General features: G+C 42.8%; 1 protein-coding gene across 1 annotated transcript in view; it reads right to left on the minus strand.

The window, feature by feature from the left end:
- The window catches only part of MBP (myelin basic protein), a 189,264-nt gene extending 181,830 nt beyond the window's left edge, over positions 1–7,434 (minus strand). The window contains exon 1 of the mRNA XM_065399192.1: positions 7,205–7,434. The gene's annotated coding sequence lies outside the window, so the exon portion shown is untranslated. The remainder of the gene's footprint in view (positions 1–7,204) is intronic.
- Between the last annotated feature and the right edge of the window lie 1,698 nt (positions 7,435–9,132).

Consider the following 9,132-nt stretch of genomic DNA (forward strand, 5'->3'; position numbering starts at 1 on the left):
TAATATTTAATTAGGAAAACAAAAACAAAAAAGTGCAACCTGATACTTTTCTTTCACACCATTTTTACCTTGGTGGATCATAGTTAAATTACACTGTATCAACATCCATTAAATGTTTCTTTATCTGTAAAGCCATGAGAACTTTCAGATGTTTAAAATGTTTAAACATTACTGTGCAGTGTTGTGAAAAATCTTACAGTATTGACTAGAAATAGCCCATACACAAAATTGCAACTCTCTAAGGTGAGAGAAATGTTTAAAAAAAAACACTATACACATACACACTGGGACTGTAGATCAATTGCAGTTAACTCATGCAACTAAAAAAATTAATTATGATTAAAAAAATTAATCATGATTCATCACAGTTTTAATCGCATTGTTAAACAGAATACCAATCGAAATTAAATATTTCAACATTTTCAAATATATTGATTTCAATTACAACAAAGTGTACACTGCTCACTCCATATTATTTTTATTACAAATATTTTCACTGTAAAATGATAAACAGTATTTTTCAGTTCACCTTATACAAGTACTGTAGTGCAATCTTTTATTGTGAAAGTGCAACTTACAAATGTAGATTTTTTTTTGTTACATAACTGCACTCAAAAACAAAACAATGTAAAACTTTAGAGCCTACAAGTCCACTCAGTTCTACTTCTCATTCAGCCAATCGCTAAAACAAGTTTGTTTACATTTATGGGAGATAATGTTGCCCACTTCTTATTTACAGTGTCACCAGAAAGTGAGAACAGGCGTTTGCATGGGACTTGTGTAGCCGGCATTGCAAAGTATTTACGTGCCAGATATGCTAAACATTCCTATGCCCCTTCATGCTTCAGCCACCATTCCAGAAGACATACTTCCATGCTCATGACACTCGTTAAAAAAATAATAATAATAATGCCCACTATCCTCCTTGTCAATCAGGCCATAATCAGGGTGTCACTGTCAACTCAATCCTCACATTCAGGCTGTGTGTTAATCTTGCTGCATTTTCCTGAAGAACTCCTCTAGGATTATGGCCTTTCCTCTGTGTCCACACAACTAAAACTCTCATCCAGGTTCATCATCATCTTGTGAGTCTACTATTGCAACTTCCTTTTCTCTGGTTTTGACAATCTCATATTATGCCACCTCTATCTATTCAAAACATTGCTGCATGTGCCATTGTTCAGATTTGTTGCTTCAATCACATCACTCCTCTCTTTGGCTCACTCTTCTATTACATCAGACAAACTATGTCTTAATTTATAAAACTCTTTACAACCTCTCTCTGCTCCACCTACCATCTTTTGTACACTATCAAGAAGTCTACTCACAACTCTGCTTTGCCTAGGATAGTGGCCTTCACCACCCATCTGTTAATTTCCAAACAAGCACCTTTGCTCTTGCTCTCATGCTGCCCCCCATGCATGCGGGTTGCTCTCTGTAACCATCTGCAAAGCCACCTCATTTTCCTTGTTCAAATCCTTCCTTAAAAACTCCCATCTGCCGTGATGCCTACAAAAAAAACTTGACAATGGTTTAGCAGCTGGTGTGCTCATCATGTGGATCAGTTTTGTTTCACGGTTTCCTTGTGCTTCCCCAATCTGTTTGTTGCATCCACCTGTTGTCTCTCTTCTTACACTTAGATTGCAAGCACCTCAGGTCAGGGACAGTCTTTGTTTTATGTTTGAACATTGTTTAGCACAATGGGGCCCTGCTCCATGACTGGGGACCCTAGGTGTTCCCGTAATACAAACAACAACAATCTAATTCCCATTGAAGTCTATGGAAAGAGTACCACTGACTTCAGTAGGAATTTGATCAGGGTCTCAAAAAAAAACAGCTTGGCTTTTTATATCGACCACTGAATTGTCTTGCATTTTAAACTGTTTGCAGCAGCTAGCGTGCCCCACGGGATAAGCATTAATACAACATGGATATATTATTGCAAATATATCACTGAGGTTTAATATAATCTACCTAGGCTTTTCTACCAAGCCCATCACTCCAGTATCTGAGGCCCCAAATCAACAAAGCATTTAAACACATGCTTACCTCTACCCTAATTTCAGAGTGGTAGCCGTGTTTGTCTGCATCAGCAAAAACAACGAGGAGTCCTTGTGGCACCTTAGAGACTAATACATTTATTTGGGCATAAGCTTTCGTGGGCTAGAACCCACTTCATCAGGTGCATGAAGTGGAAAATACAGGAGCAGTCTAACAAGACAATTCACTTAACAGCAGTATACCATGGGAGGAAAGATAACTTTTGAAGTGGTAATGAGAGTGGTCCATTTCAGACAGTTGACAAGAAGGTGTGAGTAACAGTAGAGGGAAATTAGTATTGGGGGAAATAGGTTTAGGTTTTGTAATGACCCAACCACTCCCAGTCTTTATTCAGGCCTAGTCTGATGGTGTCCAGTTTGCAAATTAATTCCAGTTCTACAGTTTCACATTGGAGTCTGTTTTTGAAGGTTTTTTTGGTTGAAGAATTGCCACCTTTAGGTCTGTTATTGAGTGACCAGAGACATTGAAGTGTTCTCCTACTGGTTTTTGAATGTTATGATTCCTGATGTCAGATGTGTGTCCATTTATTCTTTTGGATAGAGACTGTCCAATTTGGCCAATGTACATGGCAGAGGGGCATTGCTAGCACATGAACTACCAATGTGATATATGCCATCATCTATTTTCCCCAATACTAATTTCCCCCTACTGTTACTCACATCTTCTTGACAGCTGTGTCGCTAAAAGGTGTGTAGTGTAGACATAGCCTTAGATTGTAAACTCTTCAGGGCAGGGACTTTGTTGTTTCACCTGTACTGTATACCGCCTAGCACCGTTTTGAGATAATAAATAATGCCCTCTCGGATCCTGTGCATAATGCAATCAGTTTCTAATCCTTCAAAAAAACTCTCTCAAAACTCACTTCTTTGTTTAGTTTTTCCAATGATGATCCCACTTCTGCTTTCATTCCTGATATGGCTCCTTCAAGCCCTAAAACACAGTATTCCACTGCATTAAAAACCTGACAAACCAATATTTCAAAAATATGACAACATCAACAAACGATGTACATAATAAAATTATATCTTTAATGGCAATCTTTTCCCTACCCTATTGTTTTTCATCCGTTAATGTCCTTTATTTAATTAAGGATCTGGTCCAGAACCTACCCCCCCAAAATAGCCTCACTAATTTCAGCAGGACAATCTGTATGAGAAAAGATTATTCATGTGAGTAAAGCTGACAGGATTAGGTCCTTAGCTACGGAGCCTCCAAACTCTTATACATAAGACTAGTCCCATTGAGTTCAATGGGACTGATTCCCTATGCATTTGGGTCTTAGACTATAAATGCTTATGGAAAGAGGCTTTTATTAAAAAAAAAAAAAAAAAAAAAAAAAAAAAAACCACGCTTGTTACTTTTTGTTTACACTTCACACTTCTGGTGCTAAAGAAAAACAAATAATAAATCTCAGCTAGATTTTGCTTATGTGTGTTTGCATAATTGCCCCTAAAAGCCAATGTACATTCATCTGAAATAAATGTAGCTGTATTTGTTTAGATGTATGAAACGCAAATGTATGTTCATATATTAGCAGATATGCTTCTGGAGCTCTTTGAAAGGTAAAACATTAACAGAAAATTGAGTAGCATATGATTTTTTTTGAATGCTTAGAACTTTGATTAAAAAAAAAAAAATCTATTTATTCATTCACAAAGGCACTTGTTCATCCCCCCTCCCTAGGTTTCAGAGCCCAAGCCATAACTTCAAAGCTCTGTCTACACAGCTATCTTTAGAGCATTCTCATGAGCCCCACCAGCCCAAAGCTGTTGACCCAAGCTGGGAGGCTTGCTTCCGCGGACTGGATAGACAAACTCTTTAAAGGCTAAACCCATGTGAATTCTCAACTTTTTCAAACTTTTTTTTAACTGAGGGCAAAAAAGTCTTGGTGGGGGACAGAATGAGGTTGGGGGAGGAAACTTTTTATTTTAAATTCCTGTTCAACAATGGCCAAATGAATATTTTAGATTGAGTTCTGAACACAACTACCACACAAGGGAATAATGAGTATCTGCAGCAATGAGACCCGAGTTCCTGACTCTTCCAAGTTTCCACGTTTCTCCACAGAGACTGGAGGAAGAGAAATGAAATTTGAGTTCCCCTGGGGAGACCCATTAGCTCCCCTGCCTGATCCCATCACTGTAGCACCATTTACCTTCTAGTATATTCTAGGTCCTCAGCAGTATTCATGTCCTCCAGTGTGGAGAACTCATGAGAATTAGCACAGAGGAGTCTGGCATGGCACAAGGGAGGAGCTGTGAGGTCCAGTTGCTCACTTGCTGATGTTGTCACAATTTCTCTTCTACCTCCCTCATAGAGCAGGAGACGGGACACAGAAGACTTGGGATTCCTCTAGGGAATTCAATTTAAAGTTATAATATCCTTCTGGGGAAATCTCTGATGGGTCAGTGAGTGGATAGGGCTCATTTACCTGGCCCTATCCCCAGCTTGCCTGCTCTTCCCTGGCATATACACTCTCCTTTAGCTCATGGGAAGAGGAGATGCAGATTTCTCATTCCCACATACAAAAAGGGTCAACACAGCATGCCAATGGTCCCCGCTGCATGCAGATGTTAGTATAATCATTTAGTCTGACATGATTCACTAGTTTTAGGATTCACTTGGAATTTGTGTACAAAGTGAGCAAGAACAGTATATCCATCCCATTTCTAAATAAAAGCCATTACATGTACACAGTGAACTAGACACAAAACTTAAAAAGTTACTCAACCACATTCATAACTAGCAAAGGAAATAAAAATCACAATGCCAGTCAACCTTTCCACCAGTGACAATACACGATTGTTTTTCTTAATACCATCAGTAAGCTGTAACTGAAAAGCGAGCCAGGTCACAGTGCAGATCCAATCTGCAATGAGCTTAGGCTAGGGTTGTCTGAGATATCTAGGTTTCGGTTACCTGAAACACTAATATCTTTCAAGGAAATCTCTCTTCTCTCTTTCTCAGATTTTTTTTTTAATTTAATGTAATCAGTACCAGTGTCACTAAGTTTGCAAGTCTAAAATATTTGGCAAAAATTTTAATATATGCAGCACTGTGATTGTCTGCATTTGTAGTTTATTCATATCTATATTTTGGTGATGGCTGTAGTTGAGGCCTACTGCATTGATCATAGAGTTTAGAGTCAGGAGATCTGAAATTTAGTCCTGACTCTGCCACTGAGTAATTGTGGAACCTTGGACAAATCATTTAAGATCTGTTACCCCATCAGTGAAAACAGAAATAATACTTGCCCGTGTTTGTAAATCACTTTAAAAATCTATGGATGAAAAGTATTATATATGGAGGGAGTGGTGACAGGTACTTCTTGTAATTACGGTACTTGTGTTTTTTTGAAGAGGATATAAGTGATTAGGTGACTGTGAACCAAAGCATTGCATCTCATTCAATAGGCACATGGAGCTGGGTTTAGGAGTCACCATTTAGGAATGAAAGTCCAAAGAGAGAACAAGTTTGTTCTGAGAATTCTCATTGGCATCCAAGACTAAACAGCTCAGTTTGCGTATTAGTGATTTGAACAAGAGCATATTGGAATGTCTAGTCATTAAGTATAACATGGTAGATTTTGGGAAACAGCCAAGGCAACAATGCCAAGTCAAACTGTGACTAGTTACTGTTATAATTCAACTATTTTTGCAAAACTAGGCCTCAATTATTTTTTGGTTTTCAGGGCAAATGATTAACTTAAGTATTTCCCCTTTTGTTTTTTGCATTGTACTTGTTATAGGCCAAGGGAGGTTAATAAAATAAAATTACATTTTATTTATGGAGTTTCTCCCACCTTTGCAGAGTTGTTTGTCATAACAAAACCATAAAAGACAGCTATTCTTTGTCTTTTTCTCATGACATATCAGCTTCCTTTAACTGCTTGATCTATGGTCTAATACAATCAAAGCTTAATGTAAGTCCACTTAAGGCACTAATTTAAACGGTTCTTTATTCATTTGTGATCCTCTAATTGTCACATGTGCAGTATTATACTATATTCTCTTGGCTCTCAGTAAAATCTGTACAACTATCTATCCATCCATCCATCCATCCACCTACCCAGTTACCCATCTACTTTCTCAATGCTCATTAGTATTTAAAAAAGTCATTAGTATAAAATATGTATGAAAAATATATAATCCATGACTCCTGGCAGCTGTGGCCAACATCTTCCTTACCAATTATTAACTACTTTGGAGATATTTTTAGGTCTTCTTTGGAGTTTTTATTTTCAGCTCATCTGCTAAAACAAATCAATACTGTACTAAGGTAAGAGAGATGTGTTTTGCTGGTCCATTATTATACATCTTGTATGACTTTGAGCACTTCAACCTCTTCCTCCCACTCTTGAATTTCAAGTCCTTGTGCTGGGCTGTCCAACAGTTACACCACTTTATGTACCATAGTGACGTAGCAGTGTTCCACGCATCTTATTAATCTCAGTAGTGTCGAAATGTTAAACTAATATTGTAAAAATCCATATCAAATTAATACATTTTAATATATTCTTATCACTTGAGGGTCAATCCTGCTCCCAATAAAGTGAGAGGGAAACCTCCACTGATGCAGGATCAAGACTTTAGTGTTTCTGATTTTGGTGATTTTATTATGCACTTTCTTTTGGTAACTTTCTCCATATCTGATCAGCTGAAAGATTGGACTGGATGCTGGATCCACTCCCCTCTGCACTTGATTTAAAATAACAATATACACATTTATCATTTCCTCTCTAAGGATAAAAATATATATATATATATATATATATATATATAACATTGACTTCCTGCATATGTGTGCTAGTTATTTGTAAGTGTAAGATCAACATACCTACTGTTGCTACAGAACGAACAGGTTAACACAAAAATACTTTAAAATTGCCAAGTCCACAGCTACAAATGCATGAGCCACTTAACAAAAAATCAAATAAATCCTCGAGTGAGAGGTTTGACAGCAATGCAATAAACTAGAGTTACTATAGAGGCTCACCCTACCAGAGATCCCAGTGCAACACACAAACAGAAAACACTGATGACAGGAAGAGAGAAAGCAAAGGCCACCATGTAAGCATTCAAAGACCCCAAAAGGGAGTGCGTTTCCTGCTAGTGCTGACAGAAGGAACCGCAAATGCACTTACACTGGGCGATACACCACCCTTCGGCAGCTATCCGCGAGGGCGGGACAAGCACGTTCCTGCTACGCAGCCCAGTAGCTTTGTAAGTAAAGTATCAAGTAAAGTTCAAGCGCATGGCGAGCCTCTGGGTGGCCGGAGGCGGCCAGGTGAGCTGGGCAGCAGTGGCAGGCGGGCGGCCCCGCCCCCTCATTAGCTGGCGCTTGCGGCTGGGCTGCAGCTGGTTGCGCTAGGCGAGGGGTTTGTTTTGTTTCGTTTTTACTCCGTCCGGACACAGCCCTGAGCTGAAACCGGAAACCCACGGGCGTGATCCCTCAGCCTCTCGGGCGTGTATCGCCGGGCCCGCCCCGAAGTGGTGCCGGGGTCGGGTCGTCGGTTTGACAGCAAAAGCCAAAATGCTGGTAGGGCGGGCAGCGTAGCGCAGCGCGAGTTCAGCCTGAGCCACTTCTGGGGGCCGCTCCCAACACACACACACCCCGCTGGGCCGAGCAGCGGGTCAGAACCTGCCCTCCCCTCTATGCGGACCCCTTCTCCGGCCCCGGCGCTCTGCTCCCGGCCCTCCACCCCGGGGCACCAGCGAGGCTGGCGGGCCTCTCCCGGAAACACCTTTGCTACCAGCGCAGGAGCGGGCCAAACGGCTGGAAACACCAGCACGGGGGCGGAGGGCAAGGCAAATACCACCCCTCCCCACGCCCACTGCTAATGAAGAGCCCATCGTGGCGAACAACAGGCACGTGTGCCGCCGCCGCCGGGCATGGGCATTCTCCCCCGCCTCGCACCCCACCTCGCCACCCCCCGCGGGGCTCAAAGAGCCAAAGGCATGAAAAACAGTAACAACGCACCCAGCGCGTCCTCTCGGGCTCCGGGGTCTGCAGCATCCACCAGCGGAGAGGCGACGTGGAAAGCGACACCGGGGGGAGACCCCCCGCAGCAACCCACCCAGGCGGGGGGTACAGGCACAGAGGGGAGGGGAGAAAGCTCCGACCCCAAGCGAAGCTGTGCGTCTCACTCCCCCCAGCAAACCCTGAGCGCTTCCGTCGCTCAGCGAGGAGCTGCGGCTTTGTGGGTTTGAGATACAATTGCCGGCGTTGCTGCTGTCGCCCAGGTTCTTCCCAAGGTGGTAGCGAGGCCGGGCGCCTGCCTGTCACAGCCAGCCGCCGTCGCTACCCTAGACAGCTGCCCCAGCTCCCCCTGCTGCAAGGTAAAATCACCCGCCGCCGCCTCGCTCCAGTCAGAGAGCCGGGGTAATGTGCTGCACCTGGGCTCAGGCGGGCCGCGCAAGTGTCATTTCAGGGCTGGGCGGGGCTGCTGCGCTGCTCCAAACCAGGAAGAAGAACTAGAAAGACACAGACAAGATGAAGCTCCTGGCTCGCTGCTCAGCGTTTCGAGTATAGAGTAGTTGACATCCAAGAGCATTATGGGAAATGAAAGCAATGGCCCATGCAGTCGGATAAGTCCTTCTGGGGCTGGGCAAGGGAGGCAGAAGAAACCTCTGATACCTGTCATAGGTAGTGCAGAGTGTAAGGAAGCAGAAAGGGGGGAGGGGAAATGATATACTTCACATTTAAAGGAAACACACACAGGTAAGGCTAGGATTGGAATAGATCTCAGCTCTGTAGTAAATAAAGCACACACACTGTGTAGTGCTCTGTGCAAATCTTCAAGGGGCACAGTGAATGTATTTACTATCCTGACACAGGGGATCTTTCATATTCGAATCAAGGCCCTGCAGCACCAGCAGACATGTATCCCACTAACTACACCACCTGTAATCAGATTGAGTGTAATCAGGGCCGGTGGAAGGTTTTTTCGTGCCCTAGGCGAAACTTCCACCTTGCGCCCCCTCCGTCCCCGAGCCCCCACCCTGAGGCACCTCCCCCCCGCGGCAGCTCCCCCCCTCCGCCCTGAGGCGCACCCCCGTGGCAGCTCCCCAC

The sequence above is a fragment of the Emys orbicularis genome, chromosome 2, assembly GCF_028017835.1.
Source record: "Emys orbicularis isolate rEmyOrb1 chromosome 2, rEmyOrb1.hap1, whole genome shotgun sequence".
NCBI lineage: Eukaryota > Metazoa > Chordata > Testudines > Emydidae > Emys > Emys orbicularis.